Genomic DNA, 19,539 nt, shown 5'->3' with positions numbered 1-19,539 from the left:
TTTAGAGTCTGTAGAGTCTTTAGAGACTATAGAGTCTTTAGAGTCTGTAGAGTCTTAAGAGTCTGTAGAGTCTTTAGAGACTATAGAGTCTTTAGAGTCTGTAGAGTCTGTAGAGTATTGGGTCTATAGAGTCTTTAGAGTCTGTAGAGTCTTTAGAGTCTTTAGAGTCAGTAGAGTCTTTAGAGTCTGTAGAGTCTTTAGAGACTATAGAGTCTTTAGAGTCTGTAGAGTCTCTAGAGACTATAGAGTCTTTAGAGTCTGTAGAGTCTGTAGAGTCTTGAGTCTATAGAGTCTTTAGAGTCTGTAGAGTCTTTAGAGTCTGTAGTCTTTAGAGTCAGTAGAGTCTGTAGAGGCAGTAGTCTTTAGAGTCTGTAGAGTCTGTAGAGTCTTTAGAGTCTGTAGTCTTTAGAGTCAGTAGAGTCTTTAGAGACTATAGAGTCTTTAGAGTCTGTAGAGTCTTTAGAGTCTTTAGAGTCTGTAGAGTCTTTAGAGTCTGTAGAGTCTGTAGAGTCTTTAGAGACTATAGAGTCTTTAGAGTCTGTAGAGTCTTTAGAGTCTGTAGAGTCTTTAGAGACTATAGAGTCTTTAGAGTCTGTAGAGTCTGTAGAGTATTGGGTCTATAGAGTCTTTAGAGTCTGTAGAGTCTTTAGAGTCTTTAGAGTCAGTAGAGTCAGTAGAGTCTTTAGAGTCTGTAGAGTCTTTAGAGACTATAGAGTCTTTAGAGTCTGTAGAGTCTCTAGAGACTATAGAGTCTTTAGAGTCTGTAGAGTCTTGAGTCTATAGAGTCTTTAGAGTCTTTAGAGTCTGTAGAGTCTGTAGAGTCTTTAGAGTCTGTAGAATCTTTAGAGTCTGTAGAGTCTTTAGAGTCTTTAGAGTCTATCGAGTCTTTAGAGTCTTTAGAGTCTGTAGAGTCTTTAGAGTCTGTAGAGTCTGTATTTTCCTCTCGGATGAAGTGCAGAATGCAGCTGAGCCACAGAGGGCGATATACTATATCCTGTATATGAGTGGTAGATAATCATATATATTTATATATCCTGTATATGAGTGGTAGATAATCATATATATTTATATATCCTGTATATGAGTGGTGGATAATCAGATTTATATATCCTGTATATGAGTGGTAGATAATCAGATTTATATATCCTGTATATGAGTGGTAGATAATCATATATATTTATATATCCTGTATATGAGTGGTGGATAATCAGATTTATATATCCTGTATATGAGTGGTAGATAATCATATATATTTATATATCCTGTATATGAGTGGTAGATAATCATATATATTTATATATCCTGTATATGAGTGGTGGATAATCAGATTTATATATCCTGTATATGAGTGGTGGATAATCAGATTTATATATCCTGTATATGAGTGGTGGATAATCAGATTTATATATCCTGTATATGAGTGGTAGATAATCATATATATTTATATATCCTGTATATGAGTGGTAGATAATCATATATATTTATATATCCTGTATATGAGTGGTGGATAATCAGATTTATATATCCTGTATATGAGTGGTAGATAATCATATATATTTATATATCCTGTATATGAGTGGTAGATAATCATATATATTTATATATCCTGTATATGAGTGGTGGATAATCAGATTTATATATCCTGTATATGAGTGGTGGATAATCAGATTTATATATCCTGTATATGAGTGGTAGATAATCAGATATTTATATATCCTGTATATGAGTGGTAGATAATCAGGGAGCCGGTCCTGGAGGAGCTGGATGCATTATTGATCGATGCATTCACCTAAATATAGCAGGATATCGCCTCTTCTCATGGCTCCTCCGTAAACACTGAGAGGAGTCTGGTGGATTCATCAGCCGGATGTAAAGGAAGTACTGAAGAGAGGTTCAGTAAACAGGGAGTCCCCCCCCCCTGTCCTCATCAGAGCTCTCCTCTGAGCTCACTGAGTTGATTCAAGTTTATTCTGCTCCAGGAACAACGTCTACCTGTTCCAGTTAGAGCTTCAGCAGAGGATGAAAACCTTAGTGATACATGTGGGTTAGGGTTCTCATGGCTGGGAGAAGGGTTAGGGTTCCCGTGGCTGGGAGAAGGGTTAGGGTTCTCATGGCTGGGAGAAGGGTTAGGGTTCCCGTGGTTGGGAGAAGGGTTAGGGTTCTCGTGGCTGGGAGAAGGGTTAGGGTTCTCATGGCTGGGAGAAGGGTTAGGGTTCTCATGGCTGGGAGAAGGGTTAGGGTTCCCGTGGTTGGGAGAAGGGTTAGGGTTCCCGTGGCTGGGAGAAGGGTTAGGGTTCTCATGGCTGGGAGAAGGGTTAGGGTTCCCGTGGTTGGGAGAAGGGTTAGGGTTCTCGTGGCTGGGAGAAGGGTTAGGGTTCCCGTGGCTGGGAGAAGGGTTAGGGTTCCCGTGGTTGGGAGAAGGGTTAGGGTTCTCGTGGCTGGGAGAAGGGTTAGGGTTCTCGTGGTTGGGAGAAGGGTTAGGGTTCTCGTGGCTGGGAGAAGGGTTAGGGTTCCCGTGGCTGGGAGAAGGGTTAGGGTTCCCGTGGCTGGGAGAAGGGTTAGGGTTCTCATGGCTGGGAGAAGGGTTAGGGTTCCCGTGGTTGGGAGAAGGGTTAGGGTTCTCGTGGCTGGGAGAAGGGTTAGGGTTCTCATGGCTGGGAGAAGGGTTAGGGTTCCCGTGGTTGGGAGAAGGGTTAGGGTTCCCGTGGCTGAGAGAAGGGTTAGGGTTCTCATGGCTGGGAGAAGGGTTAGGGTTCTCATGGCTGGGAGAAGGGTTAGGGTTCTCGTGGCTGGGAGAAGGGTTAGGGTTCTCATGGCTGGGAGAAGGGTTAGGGTTCTCATGGCTGGGAGAAGGGTTAGGGTTCCCGTGGCTGAGAGAAGGGTTAGGGTTCTCATGGCTGGGAGAAGGGTTAGGGTTCTCGTGGCTGGGAGAAGGGTTAGGGTTCTCATGGCTGGGAGAGGGGTTAGGGTTCTCATGGCTGGGAGAAGGGTTAGGGTTCCCGTGGCTGGGAGAAGGGTTAGGGTTCTCGTGGGAGAAGGGGGTCGGGGGTATTGACAGGTCTGTGGTCTCCTGGTCTCTCTCTGAGCACACAGGAACAGTGAGCTGGGTGACAGCTCATCTCCTCTTACTGCCTCTGACACGTCCACTATCTGTCACCACCGCTGATAAGTGATTGCCTCGGCTTATCTTACACTGGTCGGACTGCCAGAGAAGAGAAGGGGAGCTAGCACCTTTAACAGTTTAATATTTCCTGTATCCTGACGGAGGGGTGCTGTCGGCTGGAGGGATGCAGAGCTCTCAGGTCTGAAGCGGAGAGACGATTCATTCAAGCTTCAATAATAGGAAATAAACTTTACAAAGAAAGGCTGCTACAGATGTTTAACTACCAAGAATAATAATCTTCTTCAGCGCTGGTAATCCCACTTTAGAGCCAAAGAACCAGAGGCTGAACTGTCTTTGAGCCTAACTGTCCGACTCCGTCAGATGGACTTCTGTTGGGTTCACTGGTTCTCCAATGGTTCATCAATCATTGATCCATTACAGTCAAGCAGGCACACAATAACTTTATCCATCACCTAGAAGATGAGTGTAAATCCTGACACACAGTTCAGTCATCTTGTGATTTGATCCACCTGGTTTCAGCTTTGGTTAAATGTGTAAAAATACATAAACTAATAAACTAACTAATAAGCATTGTTTTTGTGATAAAAGAAGAAGAACAAAACAGATGAAGTTCATTCAGAAACAGGGAGCTGTTCTCAATCACCGATCCATCAGCGACCGGCTTGAACATTAACACTGATGTAGATCACCTTTCCAGGATGTGAGCTCTCTGCAGGTAAACCAATAACATGTAGCTCTCTACAGACACAGAGAGGTTAATGTCTGTAGCTCTCTACAACACAGAGAGGTTAATGTCTGTAGCTCTCTACAGACACAGAGAGGTTAATGTCTGTAGCTCTCTACAACACAGAGAGGTTAATGTCTGTAGCTCTCTACAGACACAGAGGTTAATGTCTGTAGCTCTCTACAACACAGAGAGGTTAATGTCTGTAGCTCTCTACAGACGCAGAGAGGTTAATGTCTGTAGCTCTCTACAACACAGAGAGGTTAATGTCTGTAGCTCTCTACAAACACAGAGGTTAATGTCTGTAGCTCTCTACAACACAGAGAGGTTAATGTCTGTAGCTCTCTACAACACAGAGAGGTTAATGTCTGTAGCTCTCTACAAACACAGAGGTTAATGTCTGTAGCTCTCTACAACACAGAGAGGTTAATGTCTGTAGCTCTCTACAAACACAGAGAGGTTAATGTCTGTAGCTCTCTACAACACAGAGAGGTTAATGTCTGTAGCTCTCTACAGACGCAGAGAGGTTAATGTCTGTAGCTCTCTACAACACAGAGAGGTTAATGTCTGTAGCTCTCTACAACACAGAGAGGTTAATGTCTGTAGCTCTCTACAACACAGAGAGGTTAATGTCTGTAGCTCTCTACAACACAGAGAGGTTAATGTCTGTAGCTCTCTACAGACACAGAGAGGTTAATGTCTGTAGCTCTCTACAAACACAGAGAGGTTAATGTCTGTAGCTCTCTACAGACACAGAGGTTAATGTCTTTAGTTCTCTACAACACAGAGGTTAATGTCTGTAGCTCTCTACAACACAGAGAGGTTAATGTCTGTAGCTCTCTACAACACAGAGAGGTTAATGTCTGTAGCTCTCTACAACACAGAGAGGTTAATGTCTGTAGCTCTCTACAGACACACAGAGGTTAATGTCTGTATGTCTCAGACCCGTCTAAACGTTCTCTGTTGGACTGTGTCTTCCAGAATCAGGTGGAAGTCACGCTTCAGATGCTACAACACAAAGTCAGCAGCAATAAAACTATCAGCAGCTGCCTATAGGCCAAACCGAAACAATGAGCTGAAAGATGCTAAAACACTGCCACTGCAGAGCGGGGTGATAATTCTCTGTGGGTACATCATTTGATCCATCGTTAAAATATTGATTATAGCAGCTTTAAATAACTCTGCTAGTGAGACGGAGAGGGCTAACCGAGCCTAACACACTTCCTGTTAAGGTGAGGATAGAAAACATGAATATCTTAGTCCTTATTACAAATATGCATTACTGTATTTAGATTTACATTACTGTGAATGTGTAATCAAAAAGGTCTGATGATCAGTCAGGGTGGAGCCTCGCTGATTGATTATTAGTTATAATACTGCTATCAAATTAGGGAGGATATTTTACAAAGCTTTTCCTCAAATTGTGTCTCACAGGAATCAGATTAGTCCGTCCATTAGTACAGAGAGGATTCTTGATTGGTTCTGGTAGTCTGTGGTAAATGGTGCCCTTATCTTCATCTACTTATCTAGGTTGGCTTCTGTTGCTGGTGTGATCTAGTTCTTCTGTTTCTATCAGGTTGTTTCTCTGGATCTGAAGGATTCGTTGTTGGTGAATGCTACTAGATGCTACTAAATCAAGGCAGCTGGATTTAGTCTGTATTGTAGAGCGTCTCTGTGTTTGCAGTTAAAGTGAAGAAAGGAAAGAGATCCTCCCCTTTAATAAGTAACGCTGCTCTGGCTGCTGCTGTGGGCCTATCAATGAACTCCATGAATCAGGGTGTAAGATAATCTACCGAGACACAGACACACAGACAGACACAAAGACACACAGACACACAGACAGACACACAGACACACAGACAGACACACAGACACACAGACAGACACACAGACAGACACACAGACACACAGATAGACACACAGACAGACACACAGACAGACACACAGATAGACACACAGACAGACACACAGATAGACACACAGATAGACACACAGACAGACACACAGACAGACACACAGACAGACACACAGATAGACACACAGACAGACACACAGACAGACACACAGATAGACACACAGACAGACACACAGATAGACACACAGATAGACACACAGATAGACACACAGACAGACACACAGACAGACACACAGACAGACACACAGATAGACACACAGATAGACACACAGACAGACACACAGATAGACACACAGACACACAGACACACAGATAGACACACAGACAGACACACAGACACACAGATAGACACACAGATAGACACACAGATAGACACACAGATAGACACACAGACACACAGACACACAGATAGACACACAGACAGACACACAGACACACAGACACACAGATAGACACACAGATAGACACACAAATAGACACACAGATAGACACACAGATAGACACACAGATAGACACACAGACAGACACACAGACACACAGATAGACACACAGATAGACACACAGACACACACACAGACACACAGACACACAGGCACACAGATAGACACACAGATAGACACACAGACAGACACACAGATAGACACACAGATAGACACACAGACACACAGATAGACACACAGGCACACAGATAGACACACAGACACACAGATAGACACACAGACACACAGATAGACACACAGGCACACAGATAGACACACAGATAGACACACAGACAGACACACAGATAGACACACAGATAGACACACAGACAGACACACAGATAGACACACAGACAGACACACAGACAGACACACAGACACACAGATAGACACACAGACACACAGATAGACACACAGACACACAGATAGACACACAGATAGACACACAGATAGACACACAGACAGACACACAGACACACAGATAGACACACAGATAGACACACAGACAGACACACAGACACACAGACACACAGGCACACAGATAGACACACAGATAGACACACAGACAGACACACAGATAGACACACAGATAGACACACAGACACACAGATAGACACACAGGCACACAGATAGACACACAGATAGACACACAGACAGACACACAGATAGACACACAGATAGACACACAGACAGACACACAGATAGACACACAGATAGACACACAGACAGACACACAGATAGACACACAGATAGACACACAGACACACAGATAGACACACAGGCACACAGATAGACACACAGATAGACACACAGACAGACACACAGATAGACACACAGATAGACACACAGACAGACACACAGATAGACACACAGACAGACACACAGACAGACACACAGACACACAGATAGACACACAGACACACAGATAGACACACAGACACACAGATAGACACACAGACACACAGACAGACACACAGACACACAGATAGACACACAGATAGACACACAGATAGACACACAGACACACAGATAGACACACAGATAGACACACAGATAGACACACAGACACACAGATAGACACACAGATAGACACACAGATAGCTAAAGACTGGGCCAAACCACTAATGAGGCATTAAAGGTAGGCCTGTCTACCTGTCTATAGGCATTAAAGGTAGGCCTGTCTACCTGTCTATAGGCATTAAAGGTAGGCCTGTCTACCTGTCTATAGGCATTAAAGGTAGGCCTGTCTACCTGTCTATAGGCATTAAAGGTAGGCCTGTCTACCTGTCTATAGGCATTAAAGGTAGGCCTGTCTACCTGTCTATAGGCATTAAAGGTAGGCCTGTTGGTCCTCAGAAGAGAGCGTATGCAAAGTAGACGGTGTGTTAAAGAGTTACCTAGTTAACTGCTCAGTCTCTTTCTACAGAGCATCTGCAAATGTTTAAACAAGTTTTAAACACACGAGTTCTGTTAGTGGAGACAGGACTGAATGTTAGAGGACAAGAGACAGGACTGAATGTTAGAGGAGGGGAGACGGGACTGAATGTTAGAGGACAAGAGACAGGACTGAATGTTAGAGGAGGGGAGACGGGACTGAATGTTAGAGGACAGGAGACGGGACTGAATGTTAGAGGACAAGAGACAGGACTGAATGTTAGAGGACAAGAGACAGGACTGAATGTTAGAGGAGGGGAGACGGGACTGAATGTTAGAGGACAAGAGACAGGACTGAATGTTAGAGGACAAGAGACAGGACTGAATGTTAGAGGACAGGAGACGGGACTGAATGTTAGAGGACAGGAGACGGGACTGAATGTTAGAGGAGGGGAGACGGGACTGAATGTTAGAGGAGGGGAGACGGGACTGAATGTTAGAGGACAGGAGACAGGACTGAATGTTAGAGGAGGGGAGACGGGACTGAATGTTAGAGGGGAGACGGGACTGAATGTTAGAGGACAGGAGACGGGACTGAATGTTAGAGGACAGGAGACAGGACTGAATGTTAGAGGACAGGAGACAGGACTGAATGTTAGAGGAGGGGAGACGGGACTGAATGTTAGAGGACAGGAGACGGGACTGAATGTTAGAGGAGGGGAGACGGGACTGAATGTTAGAGGACAGGAGACGGGACTGAATGTTAGAGGGGAGACGGGACTGAATGTTAGAGGACAGGAGACAGGACTGAATGTTAGAGGGGAGACGGGACTGAATGTTAGAGGACAGGAGACAGGACTGAATGTTAGAGGACAGGAGACAGGACTGAATGTTAGAGGACAGGAGACGGGACTGAATGTTAGAGGAGTGGAGACGGGACTGAATGTTAGAGGGGAGACGGGACTGAATGTTAGAGGACAGGAGACAGGACTGAATGTTAGAGGGGAGACGGGACTGAATGTTAGAGGACAGGAGACAGGACTGAATGTTAGAGGACAGGAGACAGGACTGAATGTTAGAGGACAGGAGACGGGACTGAATGTTAGAGGACAGGAGACGGGACTGAATGTTAGAGGAGGGGAGACGGGACTGAATGTTAGAGGACAGGAGACGGGACTGAATGTTAGAGGAGGGGAGACGGGACTGAATGTTAGAGGACAGGAGACGGGACTGAATGTTAGAGGGGAGACGGGACTGAATGTTAGAGGACAAGAGACAGGACTGAATGTTAGAGGAGGGGAGATGGGACTGAATGTTAGAGGACAAGAGACAGGACTGAATGTTAGAGGACAGGAGACGGGACTGAATATTAGAGGAGGGGAGACAGGACTGAATGTTAGAGGACAGGAGACAGGACTGAATGTTAGAGGACAAGAGACGGGACTGAATGTTAGAGGAGGGGAGACGGGACTGAATGTTAGAGGACAAGAGACAGGACTGAATGTTAGAGGACAAGAGACGGGACTGAATGTTAGAGGACAGGAGACAGGACTGAATGTTAGAGGACAAGAGACGGGACTGAATGTTAGAGGAGGGGAGACGGGACTGAATGTTAGAGGACAGGAGACAGGACTGAATGTTAGAGGACAGGAGACGGGACTGAATATTAGAGGAGGGGAGACAGGACTGAATGTTAGAGGACAGGAGACAGGACTGAATGTTAGAGGACAAGAGACGGGACTGAATGTTAGAGGAGGGGAGACGGGACTGAATGTTAGAGGACAAGAGACAGGACTGAATGTTAGAGGACAAGAGACGGGACTGAATGTTAGAGGACAGGAGACAGGACTGAATGTTAGAGGACAAGAGACGGGACTGAATGTTAGAGGAGGGGAGACGGGACTGAATGTTAGAGGACAAGAGACAGGACTGAATGTTAGAGGACAGGAGACGGGACTGAATGTTAGAGGAGGGGAGACAGGACTGAATGTTAGAGGACAGGAGACAGGACTGAATGTTAGAGGACAAGAGACGGGACTGAATGTTAGAGGAGGGGAGACGGGACTGAATGTTAGAGGACAAGAGACAGGACTGAATGTTAGAGGACAAGAGACAGGACTGAATGTTAGAGGAGGGGAGACGGGACTGAATGTTAGAGGACAGGAGACGGGACTGAATGTTAGAGGAGGGGAGACGGGACTGAATGTTAGAGGACAGGAGACGGGACTGAATGTTAGAGGACAGGAGACGGGACTGAATGTTAGAGGACAGGAGACAGGACTGAATGTTAGAGGAGGGGAGACGGGACTGAATGTTAGAGGACAGGAGACGGGACTGAATGTTAGAGGAGGGGAGACGGGACTGAATGTTAGAGGACAGGAGACGGGACTGAATGTTAGAGGAGGGGAGACGGGACTGAATGTTAGAGGACAGGAGACGGGACTGAATGTTAGAGGAGGGGAGACGGGACTGAATGTTAGAGGACAGGAGACGGGACTGAATGTTAGAGGAGGGGAGACGGGACTGAATGTTAGAGGACAGGAGACAGGACTGAATGTTAGAGGAGGGGAGACGGGACTGAATGTTAGAGGAGGGGAGACAGGACTGAATGTTAGAGGACAGGAGACGGGACTGAATGTTAGAGGACAGGAGACGGGACTGAATGTTAGAGGACAGGAGACAGGACTGAATGTTAGAGGAGGGGAGACGGGACTGAATGTTAGAGGACAGGAGACAGGACTGAATGTTAGAGGACAGGAGACAGGACTGAATGTTAGAGGACAGGAGACGGGACTGAATGTTAGAGGACAGGAGACGGGACTGAATGTTAGAGGACAGGAGACAGGACTGAATGTTAGAGGACAGGAGACAGGACTGAATGTTAGAGGACAGGAGACAGGACTGAATGTTAGAGGACAGGAGACGGGACTGAATGTTAGAGGACAGGAGACGGGACTGAATGTTAGAGGACAGGAGACAGGACTGAATGTTAGAGGACAGGAGACAGGACTGAATGTTAGAGGACAGGAGACAGGACTGAATGTTAGAGGACAGGAGACGGGACTGAATGTTAGAGGACAGGAGACGGGACTGAATGTTAGAGGACAGGAGACAGGACTGAATGTTAGAGGACAGGAGACGGGACTGAATGTTAGAGGAGGAGTGGATACTCAGGAAGGTTTACACCTCTAACAACAGGATCTACAGGAACCTCTGAGTCATGTCTTCAATATTCACAACTATGTTTTAAAAACATGATCGCTAGACGAGGTTCTACTCCAACACTAGCAGCTGAGCTTCACCAAACTGTATATCTGCAGCTGAGCTCTACCATACTGTATCTCTGCAGCTGAGCTTCACCAAACTGTATATCTGCAGCTGAGCTCTACCATACTGTATCTCTGCAGCTGAGCTTCACCATACTGTATCTCTGCAGCTGAGCTTCACCATACTGTATCTCTACAGCTGAGCTTCACCATACTGTATCTCTGCAGCTGAGCTTCACCAAACTGTATATCTGCAGCTGAGCTCTACCATACTGTATCTCTGCAGCTGAGCTTCACCATACTGTATCTCTACAGCTCAGCTTCACCATACTGTATCTCTGCAGCTGAGCTTCACCATACTGTATCTCTACAGCTCAGCTTCACCATACTGTATCTCTGCAGCTGAGCTTCACCATACTGTATCTCTACAGCTCAGCTTCACCATACTGTATCTCTACAGCTGAGCTTCACCATACTGTATCTCTGCAGCTGAGCTTCACCATACTGTATCTCTACAGCTGAGCTTCACCATACTGTATCTCTGCAGCTGAGCTTCACCAAACTGTATCTCTGCAGCTGAGCTCTACCATACTGTATCTCTGCAGCTCAGCTTCACCATACTGTATCTCTGCAGCTCAGCTTCACCATACTGTATCTCTGCAGCTGAGCTTCACCATACTGTATCTCTGCAGCTGAGCTTCACCATACTGTATCTCTACAGCTGAGCTTCACCATACTGTATCTCTGCAGCTGAGCTTCACCATACTGTATCTCTGCAGCTGAGCTTCACCATACTGTATCTCTGCAGCTGAGCTTCACCATACTGTATCTCTACAGCTGAGCTTCACCATACTGTATCTCTGCAGCTGAGCTTCACCATACTGTATCTCTGCAGCTGAGCTTCACCATACTGTATCTCTACAGCTCAGCTTCACCATACTGTATCTCTGCAGCTGAGCTTCACCATACTGTATCTCTACAGCTCAGCTTCACCATACTGTATCTCTGCAGCTGAGCTTCACCATACTGTATATCTACAGCTGAGCTTCACCATACTGTATATCTGCAGCTGAGCTTCACCAAACTGTATCTCTGCAGCTGAGCTTCACCATACTGTATCTCTGCAGCTGAGCTTCACCATACTGTATCTCTGCAGCAGAGCTTCACCATACTGTATCTCTGCAGCTGAGCTTCACCATACTGTATCTCTGCAGCTGAGCTTCACCAAACTGTATCTCTGCAGCTGAGCTTCACCATACTGTATCTCTACAGCTCAGCTTCACCATACTGTATTTCTGCAGCTGAGCTTCACCATACTGTATCTCTGCAGCTGAGCTTCACCATACTGTATCTCTGCAGCTGAGCTTCACCATACTGTATCTCTGCAGCTGAGCTCTACCATACTGTATCTCTACAGCTCAGCTTCACCATACTGTATCTCTGCAGCTGAGCTTCACCATACTGTATCTCTGCAGCTGAGCTTCACCATACTGTATCTCTGCAGCTGTGTGGAGTCACTCAGTCGCCGGCTCAATCACTACCTCGGTGGGATTAATTGGTTTCTGAGAAGTCCAGACGGAAGACGACCCATGTCATGCCCAGTCACTGCTCCCGGGTCAACATTACCATCAATCTGGCCGGCAGCGGCGCACGCTCGGCTGAGCACGAGGCTTAGTTTACACCACGGCGGGCACGCTGCCACGCCGTTCAGTTCCTCAGGTTTACTGATCTACTTTCAGTCACCGCAGTCCAGCTCCAGCTCTCTCTCTGGGCTATAGTGAACTCTCAACATCTACTACAATCATCTAAACAGAGTTTCTCCTTTGGAAACCTCATGTCTCTCTTGTGGGGAACTGTCTCTGGTTACAGCTCTGACAGACCTCTCCAGTATAGGCCCAAACAGGAAGAGCTCCCACTGTCTAGTGAGATGTGACTGAGACAGTATTCAGGGGGATTCTCTGAGGATGGAAGAGCTGTCCCTGTTAGCACTGATATCATTTAAAGATCACATAGAACTAAATCATCCTGTTCCATCTCTCATTGTTTTTCTAGCAGAGTAACTGTTGAAGACCATAATGATAGATGATAACAGCACTCTGTGTCTCTGGTAGACATTTACATGTTGGATTTGTGATCAATAAGAGGTGAAGCTGTTAACAGACCAGTATCTTTCTAAACCCAGACCCTGCCATAAAACTGCTCATTGATTTGCAATAACGACCGCGATGGCCTGATACATCCGAGCTATTACAGCTGTTTTAGGATGTATTATAAGAGGGGTTTATTCTTGATTTGGCCTGTTGTTGGTCAAAGAGGTGTAAATTGAACTGAGGTGATAATCAGCGATGGTGTTGTACTGAGATGGGTTTCTAATATTCTTCCCCTCTCATGTATGTTAACAGAATGGGTCCAACATTAGAAACACCTCTGGATATAATATCATATAATGCCGTCCTGTTCATCACGACTACAACCATATATATAGTTATACCTCTATACCTACAATTACCATCATTGTAAAGGTAGAATATAGGTGTTACAGGTGTATCTAATAAAGGGGCCACTGTGTCTGTAAATCATATTTTCATACCTCTCTAATATATATTTTTTAAATTACTCTTGTTTTTATTATTAGGGCTGCCAATTGATTAAAGTATTTAATCACGATTAATAACACATGTTGTATCTGTTCTAAATGAACCTTAAAGGGAGATTAGTCCAGTATTTAATCCTCTTATCAACATGGGAGTGGACAAATATGCTGCTTGATGTAAATATATGTATATATTTATTATTGGAACTCAACTAACGTCACAAAACAATGACAGATATTGATCCAGAAACCCTCACAGGTACTGCATTTAGCATAAAACAATATGCTCACATCATAACATGGTAAACTGCAGCCCAACAGACAACAACAGCTGTCAGTGTGTCAGTGTTATTTAACCTCTTCATGACCAGCTAGTCGGACCTGGTTGGTACCGAGGGATTCATCAGGTTCTCTAGTTTACTATATATATATATATATATATATATATATATATATACAGTATATATATATATATATTTATATATACATATAAATATATATATATATATGATACCAGGATCTTCACTCTAGCTTTAAAACTGAGCCGCTACAACCTAAAAATCACAAGTTGCGTTGATAAATCAGTGGTGTTAAAACAGAATTGTGTTATTATCTTGTTAACTTTGCCAGCCCTAGTTCCAATATTATATCATCTCATGATGTGGAGATCATATCACGATCCTACTGCTGTATATCACGATCCTACTGCTGTATATCACGATGCTACTGCTGTATATCACGATGCTACTGCTGTATGTCAGGGTGCTACTGCTGTATATCACGATCCTACTGCTGTATATCACGATGCTACTGCTGTATATCACGATGCTACTGCTGTATATCACGATGCTACTGCTGTATGTCAGGGTGCTACTGCTGTATATCAGGGTGCTACTGCTGTATATCACGATGCTACTGCTGTATATCAGGGTGCTACTGCTGTATATCACGATGCTACTGCTGTATATCACGATGCTACTGCTGTATATCACGATGCTACTGCTGTATATCAGGGTGCTACTGCTGTATATCACGATGCTACTGCTGTATATCAGGGTGCTACTGCTGTATATCAGGGTGCTACTGCTGTATATCACGATGCTACTGCTGTATATCAGGGTGCTACTGCTGTATATCACGATGCTACTGCTGTATATCACGATGCTACTGCTGTATATCACGATGCTACTGCTGTATATCAGGGTGCTACTGCTGTATATCACGATGCTACTGCTGTATATCAGGGTGCTACTGCTGTATATCAGGGTGCTACTGCTGTATATCACGATGCTACTGCTGTATATCAGGGTGTTTTCAGGGTGCTTAAAGGGTGACTTCAGGGTGACTTCAGGGGGTGATTTCAGGGTGACTTCAGGGTGACTTCAGGGTGATTTCAGGGTGACTTCAGGGTGCTTTCAGGGTGATTTCAGGGTGACTTCAGGGTGATTTCAGGGTGACTTCAGGGTGACTCAGGGTGCTTTCAGGGTGATTTCAGGGTGACTCAGGGTGACTCAGGGTGCTTTCAGGGTGCTTTCAGGGTGACTTCAGGGTGACATCAGGATGACTTCAGGGTGACTCAGGGTGCTTTCAGGGTGATTTCAGGGTGACTTCAGGGTGACTCAGGGTGCTTTCAGGGTGCTTTCAGGGTGACTTCAGGGTGACATCAGGGTGATTTCAGGGTGACTTCAGGGTGATTTCAGGGTGACTTCAGGGAGCTTTAAAGGTGATTTCAGGGTGACTTCAGGGTGATTTCAGGGTGATTTCAGGGTGACTTCAGGGTGCTTTCAGGGTGATTTCAGGGTGACTTCAGGATGATTTCAGGGTGACTTCAGGGTGACTCAGGGTGATTTCAGGGTGACTTCAGGGTGACTCAGGGTGATTTCAGGGTGATTTCAGGGTGACTTCAGGGTGATTTCAGGGGGACTCAGGGTGCTTTCAGGATGATTTCAGGGTGACTTCAGGGTGATTTCAGGGTGCTTTCAGGGTGATTTCAGTGTAACTTCAGGGGGACTCAGGGTGCTTTCAGGATGATTTCAGGGTGATTTCAGGGTGACTTCAGGGTGATTTCAGGGTGCTTTCAGGGTGATTTCAGTGTAACTTCAGGGTGATTTCAGGGTGACTTCAGGGTGACTTCAGGGTGATTTCAGGGTGACTTCAGGGGGATTTCAGGGTGCTTTCAGGGTGATTTCAGATTGCTTTTAGGGTGATTTCATTGTGATTTCAGGGTGACTTCAGGGTGATTTCAGGGTGATTTCAGGGTGATTTCAGGTGAAGCATGAGTTACGTACTGTGACATATCGGGGGTGGGGGTGGGGGGGTAGTCTCTTCTTCTCTAATCACTGTGACTCTGAGTTAAATAACCTATCTGACATCTCTGATCCGTTCTGAGCTCTGGTTTCAAGTCATTCTGCCTCTGCTAATAAACATTACACTTCCTTTTCCTAACATTAGTCCGGGCGTGCGTCAATGCGTCGATGCCTCGCTCGCTGTAAAGGAGGAGGCCGGTGGACAGAGAGAGAGGCCGCGTGGGGCCGCGTGGGGTCGCGTGGGGCCGCGTGGGGCCGGAGGTGAGCCGGACAGAAAGGCTTCAGGTAGACAAACAGCTGACAGCCAGCAGACAGCAGCTCCTGAGGTTTCCATTACCTGAGACACCCTGCAGTCGCAAGCAGCACCGTCACCTTAGAAGGAACACCAGGCTCAGCTTCAGGCTCAGCTTCAGGCTCAGCTTCAGCATGAACCCAGACAGGGACACCAGGTATGCAATATTCAGGATCTACTGTCAGAAACAGACTAATATACCATCACAGACTAATATATCATCACAGACTAGACTAATATACCATCACAGACTAATATACCATCACAGACTAATATACCATCACAGACTGATATACCATCACAGACAAATATACCAACACAGACTAGACTAATATACCATCACAGACTAATATACCATCACAGACTAATATACCATCACAGACTAGACTAATATACCATCACAGACTAATATACCAACACAGACTAGACTAATATACCAACACAGATTAGACTAATATACCATCACAGACTAGACTAATATACCATCACAGACTAATATACCATCACAGACTAATGTACCATCACAGACTAATGTACCATCACAGACTAGACTAATATACCATCACAGACTAATAAACCATCACAGACTAATATACCATCACAGACTAATATACCAACACAGACTAATATACCAACACAGACTAATATACCAACACAGACTAGACTAATATACCACCACAGACTAATATACCATCACAGACTAATATACCAACACAGACTAGACTAATATACCATCACAGACTAATATACCAACACAGACTAATATACCATCACAGACTAATGTACCATCACAGACTAATATACCATCACAGACTAGACTAATATACCATCACAGACTAATATACCATCACAGACTAGACTAATATACCATCACAGACTAATATACAAACACAGACTAGACTAATATACCATCACAGACTAATATACCATCACAGACTAGACTAATATACCATCACAGACTAATATACCATCACAGATTAATATACCATCACAGACTAATATACCATCACAGATTAGACTAATATACCATCACAGACTAGACTAATATACCATCACAGACTAATATACCATCACAGACCAATATACCACCACAGACTAATATACAATCACAGACTAATATACCATCACAGACTAATATACCACCACAGACTAATATACCATCACAGACTAATGTACCATCACAGACTAATATACCATCACAGACTAGACTAATATACCATCACAGACTAATATACCATCACTGACTAATAAACCATCACAGACTAATATACCATCACAGACTAATATACTATCACAGACTAATATACCATCACAGACTAATATACCATCACAGACTAGACTAATATACCATCACAGACTAATATACCATCACAGACTAGACTAATATACCGTCACAGACTAATATACCATCACAGACTAATATACCATCACAGACTATTATACCATCACAGACTAATATACTATCACAGACTAATATACCATCACAGACTAGACTAATATGCCATCACAGACTAATATACCAACACAGACTAGACTAATTTACCATCACAGACTAGACTAATATACCATCACAGACTAGACTAATATACCATCACAGACTAATATACCATCACAGACTAATATACCATCACAGGCTAATATACCATCACAGACTAATATACCGCCACAGACTAATATACCATCACAGACTAATATGCCATCACAGACTAATATACCATCACAGACTAGACTAATATACCGTCACAGACTAATATACCATCACAGGCTAATATACCATCACAGACTAATATACCATCACAGACTAATATGCCATCACAGACTAATATACCATCACAGACTAGACTAATATACCGTCACAGACTAATATACCATCACAGACTAATATGCCATCACAGACCAATATACCATCACAGACTAGACTAATATGCCATCACAGACTAATATACCAACACAGACTAGACTAATATACCATCACAGACTAGACTAATATACCATCACAGACTAGACTAATATATCATCACAGACTAATATACCATCACAGACTAATATACCATCACAGACTAATATACCGTCACAGACTAATATACCATCACAGACTAATATGCCATCACAGACTAATATACCATCACAGACTAATATACCAACACAGACTAGACTAATATACCATCACAGACTAGACTAATATACCATCACAGACTAATATACCAACACAGACTAGACTAATATACCATCACAGACTAATATACCATCACAGACTAATATACCATCACAGACTAATATACAATCACAGACTAATATACCATCACAGACTAATATACCAACACAGACTAGACTAATATACCAACACAGATTAGACTAATATACCATCACAGACTAGACTAATATACCATCACAGACTAATATACCACCAGACTAATATACAATCACAGACTAATATACCATCACAGACTAATATACCACCACAGACTAATATACCATCACAGACTAATGTACCATCACAGACTAATATACCATCACAGACTAGACTAATATACCATCACAGACTAGACTAATATACCATCACAGACTAATATACCATCACAGACTAATAATCCATCACAGACTAATATACCATCACAGACTAATATACCAACACAGACTAATATACCAAAACAGACTAGACTAATATACCACCACAGACTAATATACCATCACAGACTAATATACCAACACAGACTAGACTAATATACCATCACAGACTAATATACCATCACAGACTAATAAACCATCACAGACTAATATACCATCACAGACTAATATACCATCACAGACTAGACTAATATACCATCACAGACTAATATACCAACACAGACTAGACTAATTTACCATCACAGACTAGACTAATATACCATCACAGACTAGACTAATATACCATCACAGACTAATATACCATCACAGACTAATATACCATCACAGGCTAATATACCATCACAGACTAATATACCGCCACAGACTAATATACCATCACAGACTAATATGCCATCACAGACTAATATACCATCACAGACTAGACTAATATACCGTCACAGACTAATATACCATCACAGGCTAATATACCATCACAGACTAATATACCATCACAGACTAATATGCCATCACAGACTAATATACCATCACAGACTAGACTAATATACCGTCACAGACTAATATACCATCACAGACTAATATGCCATCACAGACCAATATACCATCACAGACTAGACTAATATGCCATCACAGACTAATATACCAACACAGACTAGACTAATATACCATCACAGACTAGACTAATATACCATCACAGACTAGACTAATATATCATCACAGACTAATATACCATCACAGACTAATATACCATCACAGACTAATATACCGTCACAGACTAATATACCATCACAGACTAATATGCCATCACAGACTAATATACCATCACAGACTAATATACCAA

The 19,539-nt window shown here is 43.7% G+C and overlaps 1 protein-coding gene and 1 long non-coding RNA gene across 6 annotated transcripts in view; one reads left to right on the top strand and one right to left on the bottom strand.

Moving 5' to 3' along the window:
• Window positions 1-19,539, bottom strand: part of slc8a2a (solute carrier family 8 member 2a) — a 62,493-nt gene that overhangs the window by 30,648 nt on the left and 12,306 nt on the right. Inside the window, exon 2 of one of the 5 annotated variants that reach the window (XM_037762732.1) lies at window positions 16,119-16,265. The exons of 3 other annotated variants lie outside the window; for them this stretch is intronic. The gene's annotated coding sequence lies outside the window, so the exon portion shown is untranslated. Of the gene's footprint in view, window positions 1-16,118; window positions 16,359-19,539 lie in introns of those variants that run through there. One more of the 5 variants, XM_037762733.1, reaches the window with a different exon arrangement.
• LOC119484171 overlaps window positions 13,884-19,539 on the top strand; it is a 21,455-nt gene continuing 15,799 nt past the window's right edge. The window contains exon 1 of the long non-coding RNA XR_005205915.1: window positions 13,884-13,934. This is a non-coding gene — a long non-coding RNA (uncharacterized LOC119484171). The remainder of the gene's footprint in view (window positions 13,935-19,539) is intronic.

The sequence above is a fragment of the Sebastes umbrosus genome, unplaced genomic scaffold (assembly GCF_015220745.1).
Source record: "Sebastes umbrosus isolate fSebUmb1 unplaced genomic scaffold, fSebUmb1.pri S34, whole genome shotgun sequence".
Classification (NCBI taxonomy): Eukaryota; Metazoa; Chordata; class Actinopteri; order Perciformes; family Sebastidae; genus Sebastes; species Sebastes umbrosus.
This window is presented reverse-complemented; position numbering and strand designations above follow the sequence as displayed.